Below are 20,000 nucleotides of genomic sequence, written 5' to 3' on the forward strand. Positions count from 1 at the left end.
TTAGGGTTAGGGTTAGGGTTAGGATTAGGGTTAAGGTTAGGGTTAGGATTAGGTTTAGGGTTAGGTTAGGGTTAGGGTTAGGGTTAGGGTTAGGGTTAGGGTTAGGATTAGGGTTAGGGTTAGGGTTAGGGTAAGGGTTAGGGCTTAGAGTTAGGGTTATGGTTATTGTTAGGTTTAGGGTTTAGGGTTTAGTGTTTAGGGTTTAAGGTTTAGGGTTTAGGATTGTTTAAGATTTAGGGTGGTTTAGGTTAAGGGTTTAGGGTTTAGAGTTTCGGATTGTTTAAGGTTTAGGGTTGTTTAGGGTATAGTGTTTAGGGTTAAAAGTTTAGGGTTTTTTAGGGTTTAATGTTTAGGGTTTAGGGTTGTTTAAGGTTTAGGTTTTAGGGTTGTTTTGGGTTTAGTGTTTAGTGTTGTTTAGGGTATAGTGTTAATGGTTTAGGGTTTAGGGTTATTTAGGGTTTAGTGTTTAAAGTTTAGTGTATAGGGTTGTTTAGGGTTTAGTGTTTAGGGTTGTTTATGGTTTAGTGATTAGGGTTGTTTAGGGTTGTTTAGAGGTTAGTGTTTAGGGTTATTCAGGGTTTATGATTTAGGGTTGTTCAGGGTTTAGGCTTTATGGTTGTTCAGGGTTTAGGATTTAGGGATTAAGGTTAAGGGGTTAAGGTTAGGGTTAGGGTTAGGGTTAGGGTTAGCATTAGGGTTAGAGTTAGGGTGAGAGTTAAGGTTATGGGGTTATGTTAGGCTTAAGGTTAGGGTTAGAGTTATGGGGTTAAGGTTAGGGTTGGGGTTAGGGTTAGGTTTAGGTTTGGGGTTAGGGTTAGGGTTATGGTTATTCTTAGATTTATGGTTTAAAATTTAGGGTTTATGGTTTAAGGTTTAGGGTTTAGGATTGTTTAAGTTTTAGGGTGGTTTAGGTTTAGGGTATAGGGTTTAGCGTTTAAGATTGTTTAATGTTTAGGGTTGTTTAGGTTTTAGCGTTTAGAGTTGTTTAGGGTTTTTTAGGGTTGTTTATGATTTAGTGTTTACGGTTGTTCAGGATTTATGATTTAGGATATTTTAAGGTTTAGGGTTTAAGGATGTATAGTGTTTTAGGGTTTAGGGTATAATGTTTAGTGTTAAGGGTTTAGGGTTGTTTAGGGTATAGTGTTAATGGTTTTAGGGTTTAGGCTTGTTTAGGGTTTAGTGTTTAGGGTTTAGGGTTTAGGGTTTTTTAGAGTTTAGTGTTTATAGTTTAGGGATTAGGGTGCTTTTGGAATTAGTGTTTAGGGTTTTTCGGGGTTTAGGGTTTAGGATTTAGGGTGTTAGGGTTAGTGTTAGGGTTAAGTTTAGGGTTAAGGTGAGGGTTAGGGTGAGGGTTAAGGTTAGGGTTAGGGTTAAGGTTAGTGTTAGTGTTAGAATAAGGGTTAGGGTTAGGGATAGGGTTAGGGTTAGGTTTAGGGTTAGGGTTGAGGTTAGGGTTAGGGTTAGGGTTAGGGTTAGGGGTTTGAGTTAGGGTTAGTGTTAGGGGTTAGGGGTTAGTGTTAGGGTTAGGGTTAGGGTTAGGTTTAGGGTTAGGTTTAGTGTTAGGGTTATTATTAGGGGGTTAGGTTTTAGTTTAGGATTAGTGTTAGGGTTAGAATTAGAAATAGGGTTAGTGTTAGGATTAGGGTCAGGGTTAGGTTTAGAAATATGGTTAGGGTTAGGGTTAAGGGTAGGGTTAGGGTTAGGGTTAGAATTAAAATTTAGGGTTTAGTGTTAGGATTAGGGATAGTGTGAGGTTTAGGGTTAGGTTTAGGGTTAGGGTTAGGGTTAGTGTTTGGGTTATGATTAGTGTTAGGATTAGGATTATGGTTAGGGTCAGGTTTATGTTTAGGGTTAGGGTTAGGGTTAGGGTTAGATTTAGGGTTAGGTTTAGGTTTATTGTTAGATTTAGGGTTTAGGGTTTAAGGTTTATGGTTTAGGATTGTTTAAGTTTAAGGGTGGATTAGGTTAAGGGTTTAGAGTTTAGTATTATGGTTACGGTTAGGGTTAGGGTTAGGGTTAGAGTTAGGGTTAGGGTTAGGGTTAGGGTTTGGGTTAAGGTTAGGGTTAGTGTTAGGGTTAGGGTTATGGTTAGTGTTAGGATTAGGGTTAGGGTTAGGTCAGGGTTAGGTTTAGGGTTAGGGATAGGGTTAGGGTTAGATTTAGGGTTAGGTTTAGGTTTATTGTTAGATTTAGGGTTTGGGGTTTAAGGTTTATTGTTTAGGATTGTTTAAGGTTTAGGGTGGATTAGGTTTAGGGTTTAGAGTTTATTGTTATAGTTACGGTTAGGGTTAGGGTTAGGGATGGGGTTAGGGTTAGGGTTAGGGTTATGGTAAGGGTTAGGTTTAGGGTTAGGGTTAGGGTTAGGGTAAAAGTTAGGGGGTTAGTGTTAGGGTTTGTGTTAGGGTTAGGGTTAGGGTTAGGTTAGGGTAAGGGTTAGGGTTAGGGTTAGGGTTAGGGTTAGGTTAGGGTTAGGGTTAGGCTTAGGGTTAGGGTTAGGGGTTAGGGTTCGTGAAAGGGTTAGGATTATTATTAGGGGGTTAGGTTTAAGTTTAGGATTAGTGTTAGGGTTAGAATTAGAAATAGGGTTAGTGTTAGCATTAGGGTCAGGGTTAGGTTTAGGGTTAGGGTTAGGGTTAGGGTCAGGGTGGGTTTAGGGTTAGGGTTAGGGTTAGGGTTAGATTTAGGGTTAGGTTTAGGTTTATTGTTAGATTTAAAATTTAGGGTCTAAGGTTTATGGTTTAGGATTGTTTAAGGTTTAGGGTGGATTAGGTTTATGGTTTAGAGTTTAGTGTTATGGTTACGGTTAGGGTTAGGGTTAGGGTTAGGATTAGGGTTAAGTTTAGGGTTAGGATTAGGTTTAGGGTTAGGTTTAGGGTTAGGGTTAGGGTTAGGGTTAGGGTTAGGGTTAGGATTAGTTTTAGGGTTAGGGTTACGGTTAGGGTTAGGGTTAGGGGTAGGATTAGGGTTAAGATTAGGGTTAGGTTTAGGGTTAGGGTTAGGGTTAGGGTTTGGGTTAGGGTTAGGGTTAGGTTTACGATTAGGGTTAGGGTAAGGGTTAGGGTAAGGGTTAGGGGTTAGGGTTAGGGTTATGGTTATTGTTAGGTTTAGGGTTTAGGGTTTAGTGTTTAGGGTGTAAGGTTTAGGGTTTTGGATTGTTTAAGATTTAGGGTGGTTTAGGTTAAGGGTTTAGGGTTTAGAGTTTAGGATTGTTTAAGGTTTAGGGTTGTTTAGGGTATAGTGTTTAGAGTTAAAAATTTAGGGTTGTTTAGGGTTTAGTGTTTAGGGTTTAGGGTTGTTTAAGGTTTAGTGTTTAAGGTTTAGGTTTTAGGGTTGTTTTGGGTTTAGTGTTTAGTGTTGTTTAGGGTATAGTGTTAATGGTTTAGGGTTTAGGGTTATTTAGGGTTTAGTGTTTAAGGTTTAAGGAATAGGGTTGTTTAGGGTTTAGTGTTTAGGGTTGTTTATGGTTTAGTGATTAGGGTTGTTTAGGGTTGTTTCGAGGTTAGTGTTTAGGGTTATTCAGGGTTTATGATTTAGGGTTGTTCAGGGTTTAGGATTTATGGTTGTTCAGGGTTTAGGATTTAGGGATTAAGGTTAAGGGGTTAGGGTTAGGGTTAGGGTTAGGGTTAGCATTAGGGTTAGAGTTAGGGTTAGAGTTAGGGTTATGGGGTTATGTTAGGCTTAAGGTTAGGGTTAGGGTTATGGGGTTAAGGTTAGGGTTGGGGTTAGGGTTAGGGTTATGGTTATTCTTAGATTTATGGTTTAAAATTTAGGGTTTATGGTTTAAGGTTTAGGGTTTAGGATTGTTTAAGTTTTAGGGTGGTTTAGGTTTAGGGTATAGAATTTAGCGTTTAAGATTGTTTAATGGTTAGGGTTGTTTAGGTTTTAGCGTTTAGAGTTGTTTAGGGTTTTTTAGGGTTGTTTATAATTTAGTGTTTAGGGTTGTTCAGGATTTATGATTTAGGATATTTTAAGGTTTAGGGTTTAAGGTTGTATAGTGTTTTAGGGTTTAGGGTATAATGTTTAGGGTTAAGGGTTTAGGGTTGTTTAGGGTATAGTGTTAATGGTTTTAGGGTTTAAGCTTGTTTAGGGTTTAGTGTTTAGGGTTTAGGGTTTAGGGTTTTTTAGCGTTTAGTGTTTATAGTTTAGGGTTTAGGGTGCTTTTGGAATTAGTGTTTAGGGTTTTTCGGGGTTTAGGGTTTAGGATTTAGGGTGTTAGGGTTAGGGTTAGGGTTAGGTTTAAGGTTAAGTTGAGGGTTAGTGTTAGGGTTAAGGTTAGGGTTAGGGTTAAGGTTAGTGTTAGTGTTAGAATAAGGGTTAGGGTTAGGGATAGGGTTAGGGTTAGGGTTAGGGTTAGGATTAAGGTTAGGGTTAGGGTTAGGGTTAGGGTTAGGTGTTTGGGTTAGGGTTAGTGTTAGGGGTTAGGGGTTAGTGTTAGGGTTAGGGTTAGGGTTAGGGTTAGGGTTAGGTTTAGTTTTAGGGTTATTATTAGGGGTTTAGGTTTTAGTTTAGGATTAGTGTTAGGGTTAGAATTAGAAATAGGGTTAGTGTTAGGATTAGGGTCAGGGTTAGGTTTAGAAATATGGTTAGGGTTAGGGTTAAGGGTAGGGTTAGGGTTAGGGTTAGAATTAAAGTTTAGGGTTTAGTGTTAGGATTAGGGATAGTGTGAGGTTTAGGGTTAGGTTTAGGGTTAGGGTTAGGGTTAGTGTTTGGGTTATGATTAGTGTTGGGATTAGGATTAGGGTTAGGGTCAGGTTTATGTTTAGTGTTAGGGTTAGGGTTAGGGTTAGATTTAGGGTTAGGTTTAGGTTTATTGTTAGATTTAGGGTTTAGGGTTTAAGGTTTATGGTTTAGGATTGTTTAAGTTTAAGGGTGGATTAGGTTTAGGGTTTAGAGTTTAGTATTATGGTTACGGTTAGGGTTAGGGTTAGAGTTAGGGTTAGGGTTAGGGTTAGGGTTAGGGTTAAGGTTAGGGTTAGTGATAGGGTTATGGTTATGGTTAGTGTTAGGATTAGGGTTAGGGTTAGGGTCAGGGTTAGGTTTAGGTTTAGGGATAAGGTTAGGGTTAGATTTAGGGTTAGGTTTAGGTTTATTGTTAGATTTAGGGTTTAGGGTTTAAGGTTTATGGTTTAGGATTGTTTAAGGTTTAGGGTGGATTAGGTTAAGGGTTTAGAGTTTAGTGTTATGGTTACGGTTAGGGTTAGGGTTAGGGATGGGTTTAGAGATAGGGTTAGGGTTATGGTAAGGGTTTGGTTTAGGGTTAGGGTTAGGGTTAGGGTAAAAGTTAGGGGGTTAGTGTTAGGGTTTGTGTTAGGGTTAGGGTTAGGGTTAGGGTTAGGTTAGGGTTAGGGTTAGGGTTAGGTTAGGGTTAGGGTTAGGGTTAGGGTTTGGGTTAGGGGTTAGGGTTAGTGAAAGGGTTAGGGTTATTATTAGGGGGTTAGGTTTAAGTTTAGGATAATGTTAGGGTTAGAATTAGAAATAGGGTTAGTGTTAGGGTTAGGGTCAGGGTTAGGTTTAGGGTTAGGGTTAGGGTTAGGGTCAGGGAGGGTTTAGGGTTAGGGTTAGGGTTAGGGTTAGATTTAGGGTTAGGTTTAGGTTTATTGGTAGATGTAGGATTTGGGGTCTAAGGTTTATGGTTTAGGATTGTTTAAGGTTTAGGGTGGATTAGGTTTAGGGTTTAGAGTTTAGTGTTATGGTTACGGTTAGGGTTAGGGTTAGGGTTAGGATTAGGGTTAAGGTAAGGGTTAGGATTAGGTTTAGGGTTAGGGTTAGGGTTAGGGCTAGGGTTAGGATTAGGGTTAGGGTTAGGGTTAGGGTAAGGGTTAGGGGTTAGGGTTAGGGTTATGGTTATTGTTAGGTTTAGGGTTTAGGGTTTTGTGTTTAGGGTTTAAGGTTTAGGGTTTAGGATTGTTTAAGTTTTAGGGTGGTTTAGGTTAAGGGTTTAGGGTTTAGAGTTTATGATTGTTTAAGGTTTACGGTTGTTTAGGGTATAGTGTTTAGGGTTAAAAGTTTAGGGTTGTTTAGGGTTTAGTGTTTAGGGTTTAGGGTTGTTTAAGGTTTAGTGTTTAAGGTTTTGGTTTTATGGTGGTTTTGGGTTTAGTGTTTAGTGTTGTTTAGGGTATAGTGTTAATGGTTTAGGGTTTAGGGTTATTTAGGGTTTAGTGTTTAAGGTTTAGGGTATAGGGTTGTTTAGGATTTAGTGTTTAGGGTTGTTTATGGTTTAGTGATTAGGGTTGTTTAGGGTTGTTTAGAGGTTAGTGATTAGGGTTATTCAGGGTTTATGATTTAGGGTTGTTCAGGGTTTAGGATTTATTGTTGTTCAGGGTTTAGGATTTAGGGATTAAGGTTAAGGGGTTAGGGTTAGGGTTAGGGTTAGGGTTAGGGTTAGCATTAGGGTTAGAATTAGGGTTAGAGTTAGGGTTATGGGGTTATGTTAGGCTTAAGGTTAGGGTTAGGGTTATGGGGTTAAGGTTAGGGTTTGGGTTAGGGTTAGGTTTAGGTTTAGGGTTAGGGTTAGGGTTATGGTTATTCTTAGATTTAAGGTTTAAATTTTAGGGTTTATGGTTTAAGGTTTAGGGTTTAGGATTGTTTAAGTTTTAGGGTGGTTTAGGTTTAGGGTATAGGGTTTAGCGTTTAAGATTGTTTAATGGTTAGGGTTGTTTAGGTTTTAGCGTTTAGAGTTGTTTAGGGTTTTTTAGGGTTGTTTATGATTTAGTGTTTAGGGTTGTTCAGGATTTATGATTTAGGATATTTTAAGGTTTAGGGTTTAAGGTTGTATAGGGTTTTAGGGTTTTGGGTATAATGTTTAGGGTTAAGGGTTTATGGTTGTTTAGGGTATAGTGTTAATGGTTTTATGGTTTAGGATTGTTTAGTGTTTAGTGTTTAGGGTTTAGGGTTTAGGGTTTTTAGCGTTCAGTGTTTATAGTTTAGGGTTTAGGGTGCTTTTGGAATTAGTGTTTAGGGTTTTTCGGGGTTTAGGGTTTAGGATTTAGGGTGTTAGGGTTAGTGTTAGGGTTAGGTTAAGGGTTAAGGTGAGGGTTAGGGTGAGGGTTAAGGTTAGAGTTAGGGTTAAGGTTAGTGTTAGTGTTAGGGTAAGGGTTAGGGTTAGGGTTAGGGTTAGGGGTTAGGGTTAGGGTTAGTGTTAGGGGTTAGGGGTTAGAGTTAGGGTTAGGGTTAGGGTTAGGGTTAGGGTTAGGTTTAGTGTTAGGGTTATTATTAGGGGGTTAGGTTTTAGTTTAGGATTAGTGTTAGAGTTAGAATTAGAAATAGGGTTAGTGTTAGGATTAGGGTCAGGGTTAGGTTTAGGGATATGGTTAGAATTAGGGTTAAGGGTAGGGTTAGGGTTAGGGTTAGATTTAAAGTTTAGGGTTTAGTGTTAGGATTAGGGATAATGTGAGGTTTAGGGTTAGGTTTAGGGTTAGGGTTAGGGTTATGGTTAGGGTTAGATTTAGGGTTAGGTTTAGGTTTATTGTTAGATTTTGGGTTTAGGGTTTAAGGTTTAAGGTTTAGGATTGTTTAAGGTTTACGGTAGATTAGGTTTAGGGTTTAGAGTTTAGTATTATGGTTACGGTTAGGGTTAGGGTTAGGGTTAGAGTTAGGGTTAGAGTTAGGGTTAGGGTTAGGGTTAGGGTAAAGGTTAGGGTTAATGTTAGGGTTAGGGTTATGGTTAGTGTTAGGATTAGGGTTAGGTTTAGGGTCAGGGTTAGGTTTAGGGTTAGGGATAGGGTTAGGGTTAGATTTAAGGTTAGGTTTAGGTTTATTGTTACATTTAGGGTTTAGGGTTTAAGGTTTATGGTTTAGGATTGTTTAAGGTTTAGGGTGGACTAGGTTTAGGGTTTAGAGTTTAGTGTTATGGCTACGGTTAGGGTTAGGGTTAGGGATGGGGTTAGGGTTAGGGTTAGGGTTATGGTAAGGGTTAGGGTTAGGGTTAGGGTTATGGTAAAAGTTAGGGGGTTAGTGTTAGGGTTTGGGTTAGGGTTAGGGTTAGGGTTAGGGTTAGGTTAGGGTTAGGGTAGGGGTTAGGGTTAGGGGTTAGGGTTAGTGTTAGGGTTAGGGTTATTATTAGGGGGTTAGGTTTAATTTTAGGATTAGTGTTAGGGTTAGAATTAGAAATAGGGTTAGTGTTAGGATTAGGGTCAGGGTTAGGTTTAGGGTTACGGTTAGGGTTAGGGTTAGGGTTAAAGTCAGGGAGGGTTTAGGGTTAGGGTTATGGTTAGGGTTAGATTTAGGGTTAGGTTTAGGTTTATTGTTAGATTTAGGATTTAGGGTCTAAGGTTTATGGTTTAGGATAGTTTAAGGTTTAGGGTTGATTAGGTTTAGGGTTTAGAGTTTAGTGTTATGGTTACGGTTAGGGTTAGGGTTAGGGTTAGGGTTAGGATTAGGGTTAAGGTTAGGGTTAGGATTAGGTTTAGGGTTAGGGTTAGGGTTAGGGTTAAGGTTAGGGTTAGGGTTAGGGTTAGGGTTAGGATTAGGGTTAGGGTTAGGGTTAGGGTAAGGGTTAGGGGTTAGGGTTAGGGTTATGGTTATTGTTAGGTTTAGGGTTTAGGGTTTAGGGTTTAGGGTGCTTTTGGAATTAGTGTTTAGGGTTTTTCGGGGTTTAAGGTTTAGGATTTAGGGTGTTAGGGTTAGTGTTAGGGTTAGGTTTAGGGTTAAGGTGAGGGTTAGGGTGAGGGTTAAGGTTAGGGTTAGGGTTAAGGTTAGTGTTAGTGTTAGGGTAAGGGTTAGGGTTAGGGATAGGGTTAGGGTTAGGGTTAGGGTTAAGGTTAGGGTTAGGGTTAGGGTTAGGGGTTAGGGTTAGGGTTAGTGTTAGGGGTTAGGGGTTAGTGTTAGGGTTAGGGTTAGGGTTAGGGTTAGGGTTAGGTTTAGTGTTAGGGTTATTATTAGGGGGTTAGGTTTTAGTTAAGGATTAGTGTTAGGGTTAGAATTAGAAATAGGGTTAGTGTTAAGATTAGGGTCAGGGTTAGGTTTAGGAATAGGGTTAGGGTTAGGGTTAAGGGTAGGGTTAGGGTTAGGGTTAGATTTAAAGTTTAGGGTTTAGTGTTAGGATTAGGGATAGTGTGAGGTTTAGGGTTAGGGTTAGGTTTAGGGTTAGGGTTAGGGTTAGTGTTTGGGTTATGGTTAGTGTTAGGATTAGGGTTAGGGTTAGGGTCAGGGTTAGGTTTAGGGTTAGGGTTAGGGTTAGGTTAGATTTAGGGTCAGGTGTAGGTTTATTGTTAGATTTAGGGATTAGGTTTTAAGGTTTATGGTTTAGGATTGTTTAAGGTTTAGGGTGGATTAGGTTTAGGGTTTAGAGTTTAGTGTTATGGTTACGGTTAGGGTTAGGGTTAGGGTTAGGGTTAGGGTTAGATTTAGGGTTAGGTTTAGGTTTATTGGTAGATGTAGGATTTGGGGTCTAAGGTTTATGGTTTAGGATTGTTTAAGGTTTAGGGTGGATTAGGTTTAGGGTTTAGAGTTTAGTGTTATGGTTACGGTTAGGGTTAGGGTTAGGGTTAGGATTAGGGTTAAGGTAAGGGTTAGGATTAGGTTTAGGGTTAGGGTTAGGGTTAGGGCTAGGGTTAGGATTAGGGTTAGGGTTAGGGTTAGGGTAAGGGTTAGGGGTTAGGGTTAGGGTTATGGTTATTGTTAGGTTTAGGGTTTAGGGTTTTGTGTTTAGGGTTTAAGGTTTAGGGTTTAGGATTGTTTAAGTTTTAGGGTGGTTTAGGTTAAGGGTTTAGGGTTTAGAGTTTATGATTGTTTAAGGTTTACGGTTGTTTAGGGTATAGTGTTTAGGGTTAAAAGTTTAGGGTTGTTTAGGGTTTAGTGTTTAGGGTTTAGGGTTGTTTAAGGTTTAGTGTTTAAGGTTTTGGTTTTATGGTGGTTTTGGGTTTAGTGTTTAGTGTTGTTTAGGGTATAGTGTTAATGGTTTAGGGTTTAGGGTTATTTAGGGTTTAGTGTTTAAGGTTTAGGGTATAGGGTTGTTTAGGATTTAGTGTTTAGGGTTGTTTATGGTTTAGTGATTAGGGTTGTTTAGGGTTGTTTAGAGGTTAGTGATTAGGGTTATTCAGGGTTTATGATTTAGGGTTGTTCAGGGTTTAGGATTTATTGTTGTTCAGGGTTTAGGATTTAGGGATTAAGGTTAAGGGGTTAGGGTTAGGGTTAGGGTTAGGGTTAGGGTTAGCATTAGGGTTAGAATTAGGGTTAGAGTTAGGGTTATGGGGTTATGTTAGGCTTAAGGTTAGGGTTAGGGTTATGGGGTTAAGGTTAGGGTTTGGGTTAGGGTTAGGTTTAGGTTTAGGGTTAGGGTTAGGGTTATGGTTATTCTTAGATTTAAGGTTTAAATTTTAGGGTTTATGGTTTAAGGTTTAGGGTTTAGGATTGTTTAAGTTTTAGGGTGGTTTAGGTTTAGGGTATAGGGTTTAGCGTTTAAGATTGTTTAATGGTTAGGGTTGTTTAGGTTTTAGCGTTTAGAGTTGTTTAGGGTTTTTTAGGGTTGTTTATGATTTAGTGTTTAGGGTTGTTCAGGATTTATGATTTAGGATATTTTAAGGTTTAGGGTTTAAGGTTGTATAGGGTTTTAGGGTTTTGGGTATAATGTTTAGGGTTAAGGGTTTATGGTTGTTTAGGGTATAGTGTTAATGGTTTTATGGTTTAGGATTGTTTAGTGTTTAGTGTTTAGGGTTTAGGGTTTAGGGTTTTTAGCGTTCAGTGTTTATAGTTTAGGGTTTAGGGTGCTTTTGGAATTAGTGTTTAGGGTTTTTCGGGGTTTAGGGTTTAGGATTTAGGGTGTTAGGGTTAGTGTTAGGGTTAGGTTAAGGGTTAAGGTGAGGGTTAGGGTGAGGGTTAAGGTTAGAGTTAGGGTTAAGGTTAGTGTTAGTGTTAGGGTAAGGGTTAGGGTTAGGGTTAGGGTTAGGGGTTAGGGTTAGGGTTAGTGTTAGGGGTTAGGGGTTAGAGTTAGGGTTAGGGTTAGGGTTAGGGTTAGGGTTAGGTTTAGTGTTAGGGTTATTATTAGGGGGTTAGGTTTTAGTTTAGGATTAGTGTTAGAGTTAGAATTAGAAATAGGGTTAGTGTTAGGATTAGGGTCAGGGTTAGGTTTAGGGATATGGTTAGAATTAGGGTTAAGGGTAGGGTTAGGGTTAGGGTTAGATTTAAAGTTTAGGGTTTAGTGTTAGGATTAGGGATAATGTGAGGTTTAGGGTTAGGTTTAGGGTTAGGGTTAGGGTTATGGTTAGGGTTAGATTTAGGGTTAGGTTTAGGTTTATTGTTAGATTTTGGGTTTAGGGTTTAAGGTTTAAGGTTTAGGATTGTTTAAGGTTTACGGTAGATTAGGTTTAGGGTTTAGAGTTTAGTATTATGGTTACGGTTAGGGTTAGGGTTAGGGTTAGAGTTAGGGTTAGAGTTAGGGTTAGGGTTAGGGTTAGGGTAAAGGTTAGGGTTAATGTTAGGGTTAGGGTTATGGTTAGTGTTAGGATTAGGGTTAGGTTTAGGGTCAGGGTTAGGTTTAGGGTTAGGGATAGGGTTAGGGTTAGATTTAAGGTTAGGTTTAGGTTTATTGTTACATTTAGGGTTTAGGGTTTAAGGTTTATGGTTTAGGATTGTTTAAGGTTTAGGGTGGACTAGGTTTAGGGTTTAGAGTTTAGTGTTATGGCTACGGTTAGGGTTAGGGTTAGGGATGGGGTTAGGGTTAGGGTTAGGGTTATGGTAAGGGTTAGGGTTAGGGTTAGGGTTATGGTAAAAGTTAGGGGGTTAGTGTTAGGGTTTGGGTTAGGGTTAGGGTTAGGGTTAGGGTTAGGTTAGGGTTAGGGTAGGGGTTAGGGTTAGGGGTTAGGGTTAGTGTTAGGGTTAGGGTTATTATTAGGGGGTTAGGTTTAATTTTAGGATTAGTGTTAGGGTTAGAATTAGAAATAGGGTTAGTGTTAGGATTAGGGTCAGGGTTAGGTTTAGGGTTACGGTTAGGGTTAGGGTTAGGGTTAAAGTCAGGGAGGGTTTAGGGTTAGGGTTATGGTTAGGGTTAGATTTAGGGTTAGGTTTAGGTTTATTGTTAGATTTAGGATTTAGGGTCTAAGGTTTATGGTTTAGGATAGTTTAAGGTTTAGGGTTGATTAGGTTTAGGGTTTAGAGTTTAGTGTTATGGTTACGGTTAGGGTTAGGGTTAGGGTTAGGGTTAGGATTAGGGTTAAGGTTAGGGTTAGGATTAGGTTTAGGGTTAGGGTTAGGGTTAGGGTTAAGGTTAGGGTTAGGGTTAGGGTTAGGGTTAGGATTAGGGTTAGGGTTAGGGTTAGGGTAAGGGTTAGGGGTTAGGGTTAGGGTTATGGTTATTGTTAGGTTTAGGGTTTAGGGTTTAGGGTTTAGGGTGCTTTTGGAATTAGTGTTTAGGGTTTTTCGGGGTTTAAGGTTTAGGATTTAGGGTGTTAGGGTTAGTGTTAGGGTTAGGTTTAGGGTTAAGGTGAGGGTTAGGGTGAGGGTTAAGGTTAGGGTTAGGGTTAAGGTTAGTGTTAGTGTTAGGGTAAGGGTTAGGGTTAGGGATAGGGTTAGGGTTAGGGTTAGGGTTAAGGTTAGGGTTAGGGTTAGGGTTAGGGGTTAGGGTTAGGGTTAGTGTTAGGGGTTAGGGGTTAGTGTTAGGGTTAGGGTTAGGGTTAGGGTTAGGGTTAGGTTTAGTGTTAGGGTTATTATTAGGGGGTTAGGTTTTAGTTAAGGATTAGTGTTAGGGTTAGAATTAGAAATAGGGTTAGTGTTAAGATTAGGGTCAGGGTTAGGTTTAGGAATAGGGTTAGGGTTAGGGTTAAGGGTAGGGTTAGGGTTAGGGTTAGATTTAAAGTTTAGGGTTTAGTGTTAGGATTAGGGATAGTGTGAGGTTTAGGGTTAGGGTTAGGTTTAGGGTTAGGGTTAGGGTTAGTGTTTGGGTTATGGTTAGTGTTAGGATTAGGGTTAGGGTTAGGGTCAGGGTTAGGTTTAGGGTTAGGGTTAGGGTTAGGTTAGATTTAGGGTCAGGTGTAGGTTTATTGTTAGATTTAGGGATTAGGTTTTAAGGTTTATGGTTTAGGATTGTTTAAGGTTTAGGGTGGATTAGGTTTAGGGTTTAGAGTTTAGTGTTATGGTTACGGTTAGGGTTAGGGTTAGGGTTAGGGTTAGGATTAGGGTTAAGGTTAGGGTTAGGATTAGGTTTAGGGTTAAGGTTAGGGTTAGGGTTAGGGTTATGGTTAGGGTTAGGGTTAGGATTAGGGTTAGGGTTAGGGTTAGGGTAAGGGTTAGGGGTTAGGGTTAGGGTTATGGTTATTGTTAGGTTTAGGGTTTAGTGTTTAGTGTTTAGGGTTTAAGGTTTAGGGTTTAGGATTGTTTAAGATTTAGGGTGGTTTAGGTTAAGGGTTTAGGGTTTTGACTTTAGGATTGTTTAAGGTTTAGGGTTGTTTAGGGTATAGTGTTTAGGGTTAAAAGTTTAGGGTTGTTTAGGCTTTAGTGTTTAGGGTTTAGGGTTGTTTAAGTTTTAGTGTTTAAGGTTTAGGTTTTAGGGTTGTTTTGGGTTTAGTGTTTAGTGTTGTTTAGGGTATAGTGTTAATGGTTTAGGGTTTAGGGTTATTTAGTGTTTAGTGTTTAAGGTTTAGGGTATAGGGTTGTTTAGGGTTCAGTGTTTAGGGTTGTTTATGGTTTAGTGATTAGGGTTGTTTAGGGTTGTTTAGAGGTTAGTGTTTAGGGTTATTCAGGGTTTATGATTTAGGGTTGTTCAGGGTTTAGGATTTATGCTTGTTCAGGGTTTAGGATTTAGGGATTAAGGATAAGGGGTTAGGGTTAGGGTTAGGGTTAGGGTTAAGGTTAGGGTTAGGGTTAAGGTTAGGGTTAGGGTTAGGGTTAAGGTTATGGTTAGTGTTAGGATTAGGGTTAGGGTTAGGGTCAGGGTTAGGTTTAGGTTTAGGGTTAGGGTTAGGGTTAGATTTAGGGTCAGGTTTAGGTTTATTGTTAGATTTAGGGTTTAGGGTTTAAGGTTTATGGTTTAGGATTGTTTAAAGTTTAGGGTGGATTAGGTTTAGGGTTTTGAGTTTAGTGTTATGGTTATGGTTAGTGTTAGGGTTAGGGTTAGGGTTAGGGTTAGGGTTAGGGTTAGGGTTAGGGTTAGGTTAGGGTTAGGGTTAGGGTTAGGGTTAGGTTAGGGTTAGGGTTAGGGTTAGGGTTAGGGTTTAGGGTTTAGTGTTTAGGGTTTAAGGTTTAGGGTTTAGGATTGTTTAAGATTTAGGGTGGTTTAGGTTAAGGGTTTACGGTTTAGAGTTTAGGATTGTTTGAGGTTTAGGGTTGTTTAGGATATAGTGTTTAGGTTTAAAAGTTTAGGGTTGTTTAGGCTTTAGTGTTTAGGGTTTAGGGTTGTTTAAGTTTTAGTGTTTAAGGTTTTGGTTTTAGGGTTGTTTTGGGTTTACTGTTTAGTGTTGTTTAGGGTATAGTGTTAATGGTTTAGGGATTAGGGTTATTTAGGGTTTAGTGTTTAAGGTTTAGGGTATAGGGTTGTTTAGGGTTTAGTGTTTAGGGTTGTTTATGGTTTAGTGATTAGGGTTGTTTAGGGTTGTTTAGAGGTTAGTGTTTAGGGTTATTCAGGTTTTATGATTTAGGGTTGTTCAGGGTTTAGGATTTATGGTTGTTCAGGGTTTAGGATTTAGGGATTAAGGTTAAGGGGTTAAGGTTAGGGTTAGGGTTAGGGTTAGCATTAGGGTTAGAGTTAGGGTTACAGTTAAGGTTATGGGGTTATGTTAGGCTTAAGGTTAGGGTTAGGGTTATGGGGTTAAGGTTAGGGTTGGGGTTAGGGTTAGGTTTAGGTTTAGGGTTAGGGTTAGGGTTATGGTTATTCTTAGACTTATGGTTTAAAATTTAGGGTTTATGGTTTAAGGTTTAGGGTTTAGGATTGTTTAAGTTTTAGGGTGGTTTAGGTTTAGGGTATAGGGTTTAGCGTTTAAGATTGTTTAATGTTTAGGGTTGTTTAGGTTTTAGCATTTAGAGTTGTTTAGGTTTTTTTAGAGTTGTTTATGATTTAGTGTTTAGGCTTGTTCAGGATTTATGATTTAGGATATTTTAAGGTTTAGGGTTTAAGGTTGTATAGTGTTTTAGGGTTTAGGGTATAATGTTTAGGGTTAAGGGTTTAGGGTTGTTTAAGGTATAGTGTTAATGGTTTTAGGGTTTAGGCTTGTTTAGGGTTTAGTGTATAGGGTTTAGGGTTTAGGGTTTATTAGCGTTTAGTGTTTATACTTTAGGGTTTAGGGTGGTTTTGGAATTAGTGTTTAGGGTTATTCGGGGTTTAGGGTTTAGGATTTAGGGTGTTAGGGTTAGTGTTAGGGTTAGGTTTAGGGTTAAGGTGAGGGTTAGGGTGAGGGTTAAGGTAAGGGTTAGGGTTAAGGTTAGTGTTAGTGTTAGAATAAGGGTTAGGGTTAGGGATAGTGTTAGGGTTAGGGTTAGGGTTAGGGTTAAGGTTAGGGTTAGGGTTAGGGTTAGGGTTAGGGGTTTGGGTTAGGGTTAGTGTTAGGGGTTAGGGGTTAATGTTAGGGTTAGGGTTAGGGTTAGGGTTAGGGTTAGGGTTAGGGTTAGGTTTAGTGTTAGAGTTATTATTAGGGGGTTAGGTTTTAGTTTAGGATTAGTGTTAGGGTTAGAATTAGAAATAGGGTTAGTGTTAGGATTAGGATCAGGGTTAGGTTTAGAAATATGGTTAGGGTTAGTGTTAAGGGTAGGGTTAGGGTTAGGGTTAGATTTAAAGTTTAGGGTTTAGTGTTAGGATTAGGGATAGTGTGAGGTTTAGGGTTAATTTTAGTGTTAGGGTTAGGGTTACTGTTTGGGTTATGATTAGTGTTCGGATTAGGATTAGGGTTAGGGTCAGGTTTATGTTTAGGGTTAGGGTTAGGGTTAGGGTTAGATTTAGGGTTAGGTTTAGGTTTATTGTTAGATTTAGGGTTTAGGGTTTAAGGTTTATGGTTTAGGATTGTTTAAGTTTAAGGGTGGATTAGGTTTAGGGTTTAGAGTTTAGTATTATGGTTACGGTTAGGGTTAGGGTTAGGGTTAGAGTTAGGGTTAGGGTTAGGGTTAGGGTTAGGTTTAAGGTTAGGGTTAGTGTTAGGGTTAGGGTTATGGTTAGTGTTAGGATTAGGGTTAGAGTTAGGGTCAGGGTTAGGTTTAGGGTTAGGGATAGGGTTAGGGTTAGATTTAGGGTTAGGTTTAGGTTTATTGTTAGATTTAGGGTTTAGGGTTTAAGGTTTATGGTTTAGGATTGTTTAAGGTTTAGGGTGGATTAGGTTTAGGGTTTAGAGTTTAGTGTTATGGTTACGGTTAGGGGTAGGGTTAGGGATGGGGTTAGGGTTAGGGTTAGGGTTATGGTAAGGGTTAGGTTTAGGGTTAGGGTTAGGGTTCGGGTAAAAGTTAGGGGGTTAGTGTTAGGGTTTGTGTTAGGGTTAGGGTTAGGGTTAGGGTTAGGTTAGGGTTAGGGTTAGGGTTAGGGTTAGGGTTAGGTTAGGGTTGGGGTTAGGGTTAGGGTTAGGATTAGGGGTTAGGGTTAGTGTTAGGGTTAGGGTTATTATTAGGGGGTTAGGTTTAAGTTTAGGATTAGTGTTAGGGTTAGAATTAGAAATAGGGTTAGTGTTAGGATTAGGGTCAGGGTTAGGTTTAGGGTTAGGGTTAGGGTTAGGGTTAGGGTTAGGGTCAGGGAGGGTTTAGGGTTAGGGTTAGGGTTAGGGTTAGATTTAGGATTAGGTTTAGGTTTATTGTTAGATTTAGGATTTAGGTCTAAGGTTTATGGTTTAGGATTGTTTAAGGTTTAGGGTGGATTAGGTTTAGGGTTTAGAGTTTAGTGTTATGGTTACGGTTAGGGTTAGGGTTAGGGTTAGGATTAGGGTTAAGGTTAGGGTTAGGATTAGGTTTAGGTTTAGGGTTAGGGTTAGGGTTAGGTTTAGGGTTAGGGTTAGGGTTAGGATTAGGGTTAGGGTTAGGGTTAGGGTAAGGGTTAGGGGTTAGGGTTAGGTTTATGGTTATTGTTAGGTTTAGGGTTTAGGGTTTAGTGTTTAGGGTTTAAGGTTTAGGGTTCAGGATTGTTTAAGGTTTATCGTAACTTAAATTTAGGGTTTAAAATTTAGTGTTAGGGTTATGGTTAGTGTTAGGGTTAGGGTTAGGGTTAGGTTTAGGGTTCAGGGTTTAGGGTTTAGGATTGTTTAAGGTTTAGGGTAGATTAGGTTTAGGATTTAAAGTTTAGTTTTAGGGTTAGGGTTAGGTTTAGGGTTTAGGGTTTTGTGTTAGGATTAGGGTTAGGGTTAAAGTTCGGGTTAGGGTAAGGGTTAGGATTAGGTTTAGGGTTAGGGTTAGGGTTAGGGTTAGGGTTAGGGTTAGGGTTAGGGTTAGGATTAGGGTTAGGGGTAGGGGTAGGGTAAGGGTTAGGTGTTAGGGTTAGGGTTATGGTTATTGTTAGGTTTAGGGTTTAGATTTAGTGTTTAGGGTTTAAGGTTTAGGGTTTAGGATTGTTTAAGATTTAGGGTGGTTTAGGTTAAGGGTTTAGGGTTTAGACTTTAGGATTGTTTAAGGTTTAGGGTTGTTTAGGGTATAGTGTTTAGGGTTAAAAGTTTAGGGTTGTTTAGGGTTTAGTGTTTAGGGTTTAGGATTGTTTAAGGTTTAGTGTTTAAGGTTTAGGTTTTAGGGTTGTTTTGGGTTTAGTGTTTAGTGTTGTTTAGGGTATAGTGTTAATGGTTTAGGGTTTAGGGTTATTTAGGGTTTAGTGTTTAAGGTTTAGGGTATAGGGTTGTTTAGGGTTTAGTGTTCAGGGTTGTTTATGGTTTAGTGATTAGGGTTGTTTAGGGTTGTTTAGAGGTTAGTGTTTAGGGTTATTCAGGGTTTATGATTTAGGTTTGTTCAGGGTTTAGGATTTATGGTTGTTCAGGGTTTAGGATTTAGGGATTAAGGTTAATGGGTTAGGGTTAGGGTTAGGGTTAGGGTTAGGGTTAGGGTTAGGGTTAGGGTTAGGGTTAGGGTTAGGGTTAAGGTTAGGGTTAGGGTTAGGGTTAGGGTTATGGTTAGTGTTAGGATTAGGGTTAGGGTTAGGGTCAGGGTTAGGTTTAGGGTTAGGGTTAGGGTTAGGGTTAGTTTTAGGGTCAGGTTTAGGTTTATTGTTAGATTTAGGGTTTAGGGTTTAAGGTTTATGGTTTAGGATTGTTTAAGTTTTAGGGTGGATCAGTTTTAGTCTTTAGAGTTTAGTGTTATGGTTACGGTTAGTGTTAGGGTTAGGGTTAGGGTTAGGGTAATGGATAGGGTTAGGGTTAGGATTAGGGTTAGGGTAAGGGTTAGGGGTTAGTGTTAGGGTTAGGGTTAGGGTTAGGGTTAGGGTTAGGGTTAGGGGTTAGGGTTAGTGTTAGAGTTAGGGTTATTATTAGGGTGTTAGGTTTAAGTTTAGGATTAGTGTTAGGGTTAGAATTAGAAATAGGGTTAGTGTTAGGATTAGGGTCAGGGTTAGGTTTAGGGTTAGGGTTTGGGTTAGGGTTAGGGCTAGGGTCAGAGAGGGTTTAGGGTTAGGGTTAGGGTTAGGGTTAGATTTAGGGTTAGGTTTAGGTTTATTGTTAGATTTAGGATTTAGGGTCTAAGGTTTATGGTTTAGGATTGTTTAAGGTTTAGGGTGGATTAGGTTTAGGGTTTAGAGTTTAGTGTTATGGTTACGGTTAGGGTTAGGGTTAGGGTTAGGGTTAGGATTAGGGTTAAGGTTAGGGTTAGGATTAGGTTTAGGGTTAGGGTTAGGGTTAGGATTAGTGTTAGGGTTAGGTTTAGGGTTAGGGTTAGGATTAGGGTTAGGGTTAGGGTTAGGGATAGGGTAAGGGTTTGGGGTTAGGGTTAGGGTTATGGTTATTGTTAGGTTTAGGGTTTAGAGTTTAGTGTTTAGGGTTTATGGTTTAGGGTTTAGGATTGTTTAAGATTTAGGGTAGTTTAGGTTAAGGGTTTAGGGTTTAGAGTTTAGGATTGTTTAAGGTTTAGGGTTGTTTAGGGTATAGTGTTTAGGGTTAAAAGGTTAGGGTTGTTTAGGGTTTACTGTTTAGAGTTTAGGGTTGTTTAAGGTTTAGTGTTAAAGTTTAGGTTTTAGGGTTGTTTTGGGTTTAGTGTTTAGTGTTGTTTAGGGTATAGTGTTAATGGTTTAGGGTTTAGGGTTATTTAGGGTTTAGTGTTTAAGGTTTAGGGTATAGGGTTGTTTAGGGTTTAGTGTTTAGGGTTGTTTATGGTTTAGTGATTAGGGTTGTTTAGGGTTGTTTAGAGGTTAGTGTTTAGGGTTATTCAGGGTTTATGATTTAGGTTGTTCAGGGTTTAGGATTTATGGTTGTTCAAGGTTTAGGATTTAGGGATTAAGGTTAAGGGGATAAGGTTAGGGTTAGGGTTAGGGTTAGGGTTAGCATTAGAGTTAGAGTTAGGATTAGAGTTAAGGTTATGGGGTTATATTAGGCTTAAGGTTAGGGTTAGGGTTATGGGGTTAAGGTTAGGGTTGGGGTTAGGGTTAGGTTTAGGTTTAGGGTTAGGGTTAGGGTTATGGTTATTCTTAGATTTATGGTTTAAAATTTAGGGTTTATGGTTTAAGGTTTAGGGTTTAGGATTGTTTAAGTTTTAGGGTGGTTTAGGTTTAGGGTATAGGGTTTAGCGTTTAAGATTGTTTAATGTTTAGGGTTGTTTATGTTTTAGCGTTTAGAGTTTCTTAGGGTTTTTTAGGGTTGTTTATGATTTAGTGTTGAGGCTTGTTCAGGATTTATGATTTAGGATATTTTAAGGTTTAGGGTTTAAGGTTGTATAGTGTTTTAAGGTTTAGGGTATAATGTTTAAGGTTAAGGGTTTAGGGTTGTTTAGGGTATAGTGTTAATGGTTTTAGGGTTTAGGCTTGTTTAGGGTTTAGTGTTTAGGGTTTAGGGTTTAGGGTTTTTTAGCGTTTAGTGCTTATAGTTTAGGGTTTAGGGTGATTTTGTAATTAGTGTTTAGGGTTATTCGGGGTTTAGGGTTTAGGATTTAGGGTGTTAGGGTTAGTGTTAGGGTTAGGTTTAGGGTTAAGGTGA

This window comes from Micromys minutus, assembly GCF_963924665.1.
Source record: "Micromys minutus genome assembly, chromosome: 9".
In the NCBI taxonomy this organism is placed as follows: Eukaryota; Metazoa; Chordata; class Mammalia; order Rodentia; family Muridae; genus Micromys; species Micromys minutus.